At 30.9% G+C, this 7,254-nt stretch overlaps 1 long non-coding RNA gene and 1 pseudogene across 1 annotated transcript in view; one reads left to right on the forward strand and one right to left on the reverse strand.

Moving 5' to 3' along the window:
- Nucleotides 1-1,065: 1,065 nt before the first annotated feature.
- Nucleotides 1,066-7,254, reverse strand: part of LOC111745775 — an 85,169-nt gene continuing 78,980 nt past the window's right edge. The window contains exons 3-4 of the long non-coding RNA XR_002782788.1: nucleotides 2,702-2,800; nucleotides 1,066-1,131 (exon numbers count right to left, since the gene is read on the reverse strand). This is a non-coding gene — a long non-coding RNA (uncharacterized LOC111745775). The remainder of the gene's footprint in view (nucleotides 1,132-2,701; nucleotides 2,801-7,254) is intronic.
- Nucleotides 3,587-3,705, forward strand: LOC111745799 (annotated as a pseudogene).

A 7,254-nucleotide genomic window follows, 5' to 3' on the forward strand; every position in this document is an offset into this window, starting at 1 on the left:
TAAAATTTTTCATAATAAAAAATTTAGAAAAAAGCAATCCATTCATATGATAGTATTGCTTTGATTGGAAATTGATCAGTTCTGTCAAAATGGCTAAAATGATAGTGTATCAACTTTAGATATTGAATTTGATTCTCTTTATGATCATCTCATTAATTAATAGAACATACTACTTTAATGAGTTGTTTTTTTAATTTACTATTATTTTTGCAGAAGATACAGCAATGATCATATCTGAAAAAATTAAATATTCATTATATCAACAGGAATTTCTACTTGATTTTCTATGCACAGATGATGGTGGGTTATGATTTGGGCAACATGAAAAGAAATAGGAATCCAGATAAGTAAGTTTCTCAAGTCTTTTATTTAGTTTTAATTGTTTATGTCACCCACAGTTCAAGCCAGCTGGTTTGCTGAACTCAAAGAGAAAAAAAAAAGATAATATTAAGCATTAACTCTTGTTTACCTTTGCAAACCAATATTTCGTCTCCTTAATTAAGCTTGGCTTGTGACTATTCAGAAAAGAATGTCTAAAATTATTCACCCCTCCCCCTCAACCAAAATTAAACAGGATGTCTTTTAAAGCAAGCACTTTGACACAAATTCCGGGTAAGCAAATTTCATTACAGTTCTCTTTTTTAAAGTTTTGCTATTTGTAATTTTCATCAAAAATTTCAGGGCAAATAGATAACAAAATATCTAGTTGAAAAGGAATTCTGATTTCTTCTTTCATAATTAGTTTAAATATTAATTTTGTTTAGCCTGTAACATGAAACTATGTCTTAGAATTATGAGCCTTAGATTGGGAACTACTACAAAGCAGAAATAAGTGGAAAATAAGACAATTGCTTGGCAGAGCATGATAAAACAGTGATGCTTAATAGTAGGTTATATAGTGATGGTCATTATTTGAAGATAGTCAATTAAATCATGGATGTAGGCTTTGATGATCTAATGGGATTAGGAGCTCTTTCACTATATTTTCAGTTGACCCTTCTTTGAAGATGTATGAGTAGTGATTTGCAGGAATAAATATGATAAAGAACATTCCAAATAACTTACTTGTTATCAGCTTTTCAGCAATTAGTATCATAGACCGGAGGTTAGAAATTTTTCTTTTCTTTGTTCCTGTAAAGGGGCACATAGTAAATAGTTTAGGCTTCTAGGCCAGACTGTCTCTGTCACAACTACTCACCTCTGTCATGTAGTGCAAAAGCGGTATAGATGATACATAAGTGAGGTGTAACTGTGCTTCAATAAAACTTCATTTATAAAAATAGGTAGCAAGCCAGAATTGACTTACAAGCAATAGTTTGCCAACCTCTACCACAGATGATCAAATCATTCAATTAGCAGATGGTACTTGATGTAAAATTTAGTTGCTGAAACAGCAGAATTTAGTAAATTAAAATAAATTATTTTAAGAGAATAAGAAATTACTTATAATTTCTATTTGTCTTTATAAATTATTTCTTATTTGTTATTAGTATAAGGGTGCAAAAGGTAAAAAAAAAAAAAGAAAAAAAAAAAAAAAAAGTAATATAAAACAAACAGCTAAACACATATATGTAATTTAAGTATTTTCATTCTGTTAGTCCCATGCAACCACGCAAAGTTAACATTTCCCTCTTCTCAAAAGAAGAAAATAATACATTCTTGAGTTTTGGGCTTTAACCTTGTTGGACAAACACCAAACACTGATTAACAAAAGTTACTTCTATGATAGGGCCCTATGAAGAAACCTGGCAAAAAATATGAAATGAATTGATACTCTTTCCTAATGTGTGCAATGCTTTGGTGAATTGTAAAGAACTTTTTCAAGTCTGGCAGTAGTCCTCCTGCCTAATTCTGACACACACATTTCATGAGGATTGTAGAGTGCTTGTGGAATACCCAGCTCAAAGCCTGGCACATAGCTCTTAAGATAACAGTTAGTAAGGACCTACTCTGAGAGACCATGTACACTGGTGAAGAGTATGGAATCTGGAGTTATACTGTTCAGAGAGTGAATCACAGTTGTGACAATAGACAGCTTAACCTCTCTGCACCTTAATTTCCTCATCTGTAAAGCAGGGATAATAATATCTACCTCTTAAGGTTATACTGAGAAATAAATAGGTAAGAATGTATAAAACACTTAGAAACACTGGCATATATTTGGGAAAATATAAGTGTTGAATGAATTTATGTCAACTAGTTTTCAGCCTATATTCTGAAGCTGAAAGTTCTTCCATGGCCCCTAAGTAAAGAGAATGAGGGTACCATGTGATTAATACCTATGCTTTTCTATTTTATTCAAAATAGATTTCTAAATTTGTGATAGGTATTACTGCTGCTCACAGAAGGACTATACTTTTCTACGCACTTGAAATTATCATTAGACACGATTATTTGGCCAATAATGTAAGTGAACAGTGTGAGGGTACATCTTTCTAATCTCAGATATTTCTTTGGCAATATTCATGGTGATGGATATTCATTAAATTCTAGGAAAATCATAATGAACACTAATCTTTCATATTGTAATGGAAATGTGTTTTACAAATATCAATTAGTTTAGGGAACTATTTATAAATATTATATTAGAAACCATTTATTTATTTAATATATAAAATCCCTGAGAGGGAAATCCCCTATTGGTGCTCATTCAGATAAAGAGAGAATTCAAAATTCTTGATCTCCAATTACCAGCTCTTACTCTGTGTTGTTGAATATGGTGGTTCGAAGGCTGTTTCACGTGTCCCATCATGTCTTTCTTTTCCATCTCCTTTTCTTATAACACTGGCTCAAAGCTAGCCTTTTTGAACAACAACAAAAATAACCAAATCTTTTATTGGAGAAGCAAGAAGTAGATTTTAAGCAAAAACTAGAACCCTCAAAAAGTTGTCTGCAGATTTTTTTCCATCTCACATAACAATAACATGAATTATAGGTTGTACAGACACAGTGGAGTTTATATTCTTGGTCCATCTGCAATGAACCACGCCCTGTGATAAACATGTTATTTACGTATCTCTTTCTACATACTGAACAACCCCACTCTGAGAGCATTTTTTACAAATAAGGACACTGAGACTCATTATGGAAATGGCATTCGTTGACTCCCTAATATAAGGGTTTTACATATATTATTTCATAATCCTATAAATTTTTCAGTAGTAGTGTCACCATATTTTCAGATGAGGAAACTGAAGCTCAGAGAAATTTTTGGCCTCAAATATGTAAACTAAAATTTGACACATTCTGACTGGTCCATATCTCTGCTCCTTCTACATTTCTATATTTCTTCAGCATGTTAGAGTGGGGCTTTATTAATTATTTTCTTCCATTTCTTTTACTTCCTTATATGACAAAAAAACATTGTGATAATTTATTATTCAGCAATAGATAACTGATACAACTATTAACCAAGTGACATGCTTGAGAACAGAAATCTTTCCATTTCTGCTTCCTACAATTGATTTAACCAATATTTGAAATATTACTTGCAAGGCATTAGATAGTATCCCTGCCCACAAATAGTTTCTCATCTAATGGTAGAGAAATAGGAGGGAAAAAACGGAACTTCTAAAAATTACACCCAATCTACAGCCATGCTACCCTGAACAAGTCCAATCCCATCTGATCTCAGAAGCTAAGTAAAGTCGGGCCTGGTTAATACTTGGATGGGAGACCATCTAGGAAGACCAGGTGCTGTAGGTGTAAAAAAAAAAAGGGATTGTAAACTGACAAGGTCCTTACAATCTGTGAAGTTAACTAAGGGTTGCCTCGCCTAAAAACTAAAATCTAAATAAATAAATAAATAAATAAATAAATATTAAACGTAAAGTAAGTAAAAGAATGGAAACAATAATGAACTTGCAGAGATAAATGAAATTAAAAATAAACAATAACCGACAATCACAAAACTTGATCCTGCAAAAGGTTAACATAATTTTTTAACCTCTAGCTAAAATGATTCAGAGAGACAGAAAAAATGAGGACACAAATTATCAATATCCAGAATTAAAGAAGGGCCATCACTATAGATTCTAGAGATAACTTTGAAAAAGATAATAAGAACAATTTATGAACAATAGCATTAAACAAGTTTAGTCAAAATTTTAAAAATATAGGAGACCTAAGTAAACGATAAGATACATCATGTTCATGGATCGGAAGACTCAATAGCATCAAGGTGTTAATTCTCTTCACATTACTCTAAAAATTCAACATAATCTCATTCAAAATCTTTGAAGAATTTATTTTAGATATTGTCAAGCAAGTTCTAAAATGTATACAGAAATGTAATAGACCTAGAATAGCCAAATCAAGTTTTAAAAAGAAAAAGCTGAGTGAATCGTACATACTTGATTTCAACACTTATGATGATGCCACAGTAATCAAGTCAATGTGGTATTGACTTAATGATAGACAAACAGATCAAAATAACAGAATTTGGAGTCCAGAAATTCACTCACTTTTATATAGCAAACTAAACTGTTACAGAAACACCACAGCTGTTAAATAGGGAAAGAAAAGTCTTTTCAGCCAATGGTTATGGGAAATCTGTGTGTCCATAAGGAAAAAAAATCTACCACTATCCCTACATCTCATCACATATAGAAATTAACTTCAGGCAAAATATAGACTTAAACATAAAAACTACAATCATAAAGCTTCTAGAAGTAAGCAGAATAATACCTCTATAAATTGGAATCAACGAAGATTTCTTAGGTCACAGAAAACATTAACCATAAAGGGGAAATAACTTGTAAAATTGAACTTTATCAAAATTAAAAACTCCCACTCATTAAAAACTACTGTTAAGAAAAAGAATAGGTTAATCACATATCAGGAGAAAGTAGTTACAGTACATATATCTGGCAAATGCATATATCTATAATAAATAAACAACATATACAATTCAATAATAAAAGCATTTTACACAATTCTTTTTTAAAAAAATCAACAATGACTATCCACATGGAAAAGAATGTAATTAGACAAAAATTACCTCTAAATGAGTTAAGGACTTAAACATAAGAACCGAAACCATAAAATACCTAGAGTAAAGTAGGAGAAAAGTTCTTTGACATTGTTCTTAACAATGATTTTGTGGATATGACATCAAAAGCTCAAACAACAAAAGCAAAATGAAACAAGTAGGACTACATCAAACTAAAGAGCTCTGCACAGCTATAGAAACAATCAACAAAATAAAAAGACACCCTACAGAACGAGAGAAAATACTTGCAAATCAAAAATCTGATAAGGAGTTAATATCTAAAATATATAAAGAACTAATACAACTAAATAGTAAAGAAACCAAATAACCTGATTATAAAATGTGAAAAGAACCTGAATAGACATTATTCCAAAGAAGACACACAAATGACCAAAAAGTACGTGAAAAGGTGCTCAACATTGCTAATCGTCAGGGAAATGCAAGTTAAAACCTCAATGAGCTATCATTTCATACTTGTTAAATGGCTGTTTTCAAAAAGACAATAGGTAGCAAGTGCTGATGACAAATATGCAGAAAAGCAAACCTTTGTGCACTGTTGGTGGAAATGAAAATTGATACAACCACTATGGAAAACAGTATGGAGTTTTGTCAGAAAAATTAAAAAGTAAAACTACCATATGACCCAGCAATCCTACTTCTGGGTATATATTTGAAGGAAATAAAATCATTATCTAGAAGAGATATCGTCACCCCATGTTCACTGCAGCATCATTCATTACAGCCAATATGGAAACAACTTAAGTATCCATTGATGAATGAATGAATAAATAAAATGTGATATATATAAATTATTCCATTGTGTGTTTATGTATATATACACAACTTTCATTTATGAAAAAAAAGAAATCCTGCCATTTGGATGAAACTTGAGGGGATTATGCTAAGTGAAATATCAGAAAGAGAAAGACAAATACTGTATGATCTCACTTATATGTGTAATTTAAAAATGCCAAACTCATAGAAATAGTAAATGGATGGTTGCGTAAAAGAGGAGATGCTATGCAAATGGTACAAACTTTCAGTTTTAAGTTGTGGAGATAGAATGTACAACATGGTGAGTGTAGTTAACAATATTTACTCTATCCTGAAAGTTGCTAAGAACGTAAATCTTAAATATTCTGACTGCCACCACACATAAAAATGGTAATTACGTGAGGTGATGGATGTGTTAACTAAACTTATTGTGATAATCATTTGGAGTATATATGTGTATCAAATAATCACAATATACACCTTAAACTTACATACTATGATATGTCAGTTATATCATGATAAAGCGGGAAAATAATTTTTTTTAATTCAGCGGACTCAGACACTTCAAAAAGGAAGAGAAATAAATGGCTAATTGGATATGATGAAGTTTTCAACATCATTAGTCATTGAGAAACTTCAAATTAAAACCTCAATGAGATACTATTTCATAATTATTAAAATGACTAAAATTAAAATGACTGGCATAGCAAAAGTTGACAAAGATGTGGAGAAACAGGAACTTTCATGCATGGCTGGTGAGAGCATAAAATAGCAAATATCTGTGGAAAAAGATTAGGTAGTTTAACTTAACTCTTATAAACATAACTTATACTATGATCTAGCAATTCCATTCCTAGCTAATCATCATAGAGTATTAGATCCCATGGCAAAATAAATCATCAAAAATCGTACTAGTGAGACCTGCCTTTGGTATGTCTGGGATTTAGACATGTTTTAAAACACTGCTTTTTCAAAATAAACTTTAACTTGAAATAAGAAATGTAAATAATTTCCTGTCCATTGGGAGATTATTTCTGACTAAAAGAGTCATCAGCAAAATTTTAAAAGACTGAATTTTTCCCAAGGAATTTTTCATGAAATTCATTTCATTCAACCAACACTATTTAATATCTCCTATGTACGATCTATTGTATCAGAATTCAAATGTCAAATAAAAAAAATTGGACTTCAATGCACCCATAACAGATAAACACATAAATATCTTATCTAAGATAGACAGTAATAAATGCTACAATGGAGCAGAATGGATTTGCTATAGGACTATAGCAGTAGAAACAGATTAATTCGAGTAAAGGGAAATCTTAGACAATATGAAACTTGAACTGAACTTTAACAGGTGAAAAAAATAAGAGGCAATTACTCAAAACTTCAAAGTTGTAATTTCTTAAATCTTTGATCTAAGTATGTTAGTAAATATTGAATAAATTTAATCAATAGATATTTAATCAACAAATATATACTAAGGACCT

This window comes from Pteropus vampyrus, unplaced genomic scaffold (genome assembly GCF_000151845.1).
Source record: "Pteropus vampyrus isolate Shadow unplaced genomic scaffold, Pvam_2.0 Scaffold165, whole genome shotgun sequence".
Lineage (NCBI taxonomy): Eukaryota > Metazoa > Chordata > Mammalia > Chiroptera > Pteropodidae > Pteropus > Pteropus vampyrus.